We start from the raw sequence: 3,013 nt of genomic DNA on the forward strand, positions 1-3,013 counted from the left end.
ATTTATTTTATTATAGGCATTAGAAATGGGACTTGTAAACAGGGACTGAGCTGTGAGTGGCATTCTATGTGTAGGGTTAGCATAGTAGCCATAGGGGGCAGTTAGTTCTTTCAGCAAACCTGAGTGTGGTTACTGGCAAAAAAGACTGAGTGTATTTCTTCAGAGGGAGCTACTCTTATATTTCAGGAGGATAGCATGAGTAAACAAGTTTTCTTGATTTCTTACAGCTTGTCTCTCTATTTAATTGCTCATTTAGCCATTCACCCACTCACCCACTACCCACACATACCCATCCATCCATCTATCCATCCATCTGTCCATCCATCCATCCATCTACCTACTACCCACACTCATTCATCATCCATCCATCCATCCATCCATCCATCCATCCATCCATCCATCCACTGGTATGTCTATTGTTCACCCACCTCACATCACCCATCATCCATCTAACTATCCATTTACCCATCCATCTATCAGTCTGACTATGCATCCATCCATCTGCCCATCCAATCATGATCCTTCAATCTGTCCATTACGCATCTGTTGAATCAGCTGCTCGATAAACATTTGAAAACCTATGTTCCAGCTCTATTATCCTTGTGCTAAGCTTATTACTCTCTCTTTCTTTTCCTCAGACCAGCCTGAAACCTTTTCCAGACGTGGGAGCCTTAGGATAGAGAGTTATCTAAAACCGTTGCTATTTCAGTCTAGAACTTGAAGTTAAAAATGTTCAAATGGAAAAAAAAGTTTAAAAATATAGATGTGTATTTTTCTAAAACCCCATTAAGCTGTCAAGGGCTCTCGCTGTGTGTTTCCTTTCCCATCGTTGCTAATCGACAAGGTATGTGTGTGCCCCAAATAGAAGAGTGGCCCTCCATTTCCTCTTCCTCTTCTTCATCTTCCAGCTCCTCCCCCACCTCCCCCTCCCTTCTTCTGTTGCTTATGCTTAATCTATTCCCCAGCCTCTGGGACCCAGTAGCTTGGTCTTCACTCCCTGGAAAGATTGCTAAAAGGAACAGCAGCCCTGCTTCTGCCTAGAGGCTGGGATACCCATTGCACGCTCCGGGGTGCATTTAGACTGCCTAAGCAGCTCAAATCCCGACTGCATCATTTTCTGGGTGTACCACTTTGAGGGTTTCATTGCTCTGGATCCCAGCTTCTTCTCATGTCGAGTGAGAACTGACATCCCCTGCACCTTCCTGTCTCTGTGAATGGAAATAAACAGAGTGTCTAAGGTACCAGCAGAGCGTGGACTCATGTTTGCTGTTAGAACCGCTTTCTGCTGGTACTCGAGGTGGTGGTAGCACACACCTCTAATCCCAGCTCTCAGGAGGCAGAGGCAGGTGGATCTCTGCGAGTTGGAGGCCAGCCTGGTCTACAAAGAGAGTTCTAGGACGGCTAGAGCTGTTATACAGAGAGGCCATGTCTCGAAAAACAAAACTGAATCAAACAACAACAAAAAAACACCAACTAACCAACCAACCAAGCAAACAAATAAAAAACTGCTTCAACAACTTCTAAGACTGCTGGAGTCTTACTGCTCCTCATTCTGTTCCCACATTTAGAGTTTTAGCAGAGGACTAGAAGATAGGCCTTTAGACTTCCTCATCCAATCTTATCATTAATATAATTACAGAATAATTTGATCTAACAAGTGAAAAAAATAAAATGGAAGGGACTTTTCTAAAGCTGACCGAGTAGGGTAGGGGGCCCAGCCGACCTGGTGGCCACCGGACTGCCTCTTAGCTCTCTCCCTCTTCAGTCCACCAAATGCTCACAGTTAGTATTTAATATTTTTTTGTTTATGATATAGTGTCTCTTAATGTTGTCCTACCATCCCAGTCCCTCCCCCTGCTAATGTCTAGAGATTGGAAAACACACAAGTAAATTGTCTTCCTCATTGCAGGGCACAGCAGGCAGAAGCCTGGAGAGCTGCCTAGTGAAGACTTCCCGAGGCTGAGGATTGCACGGGGCAGGCAAAGGCAGCGAGGCGAGACTCTTGGCTCAGATTTAACGCAGGGGCTCCTCATTTATCAACCTCTTCCTTGACTAAATGGAGGCTTTGTTTCAAAGGAAGTAGTTACCAGGCACAGTGGGTGGGGAATGTTTGTCATCTTAGCCCTCTGGAGAGTGAGGCCGGAGGATCTGGAGTTAGAGGCCAACCGGAGTCCTAGAAGACCCTGTTTTAAAAACAAACAAACAAACAAACAAACAACAATAACAAAAGAAACATTCACGAGATAGTTAAAGGTAAGTCTGATAGAGGTATTTTTCTAGCTTTGGGTTCCTGTGATTCTGATTTTGATTCTGATTTACATATATACGCAGGGGCCCAAGTTCTGAGGATGCTGTAAAGGTTACTGCCTATTGAACTGGGGAAATTTAGGAGTCATCATCTACGGAACCGAGGTCCAGTGTTCTCCAGACATCTCAGTCAGCCCATGGTGTTGTCTCTGGGCTCTTCATCTCATCAGTTGCTTAGAAACCAGAGAATTGTTGCTGCTGAGGAGGCTGTGGGTACCACAAGGGATTCCTGATGGGTGTGTCAAGATCTCAGAGTTTGAGAGACTTGAAGTTTAAACATGCAAATGGCAACAGCTGTAGTGATAGCTCAGGATATCCCAGCAGAAGGCACATGAATTATAGCTCTAGGCTGGAGTGGCAGGGTCCTAGGATCACTCACATCTCTCCGTTACCTGGGAGGTCCTTGGTCAACCTCTGTGAAATGAATAGTCGGCCCATAGTTACCTCTGTGAACCCCTCACCCAAAAGACCTACTTCAACTTCCACTTCCTGTATCGTTGTTCAACAACACCTCAAGTTGACAGCTAGGATTGGGCTTCTCGTGGAAGACTGGACTACAAAATTGGGAGCAGAACACTCAGTGTGGCTAGGCCTGGGGCCTCACCCTCCCCATGCTGAAGGCCTTCACAGTGAGAGTAGAGAAAATAAAAGGGTGCTGGAAGAGAACAATGAAGGAGTGTGTGTGTGTGTGTGTGTGTGTGTGTGT

The sequence above is a fragment of the Microtus ochrogaster genome, unplaced genomic scaffold (assembly GCF_000317375.1).
Source record: "Microtus ochrogaster isolate Prairie Vole_2 unplaced genomic scaffold, MicOch1.0 UNK26, whole genome shotgun sequence".
Classification (NCBI taxonomy): domain Eukaryota; kingdom Metazoa; phylum Chordata; class Mammalia; order Rodentia; family Cricetidae; genus Microtus; species Microtus ochrogaster.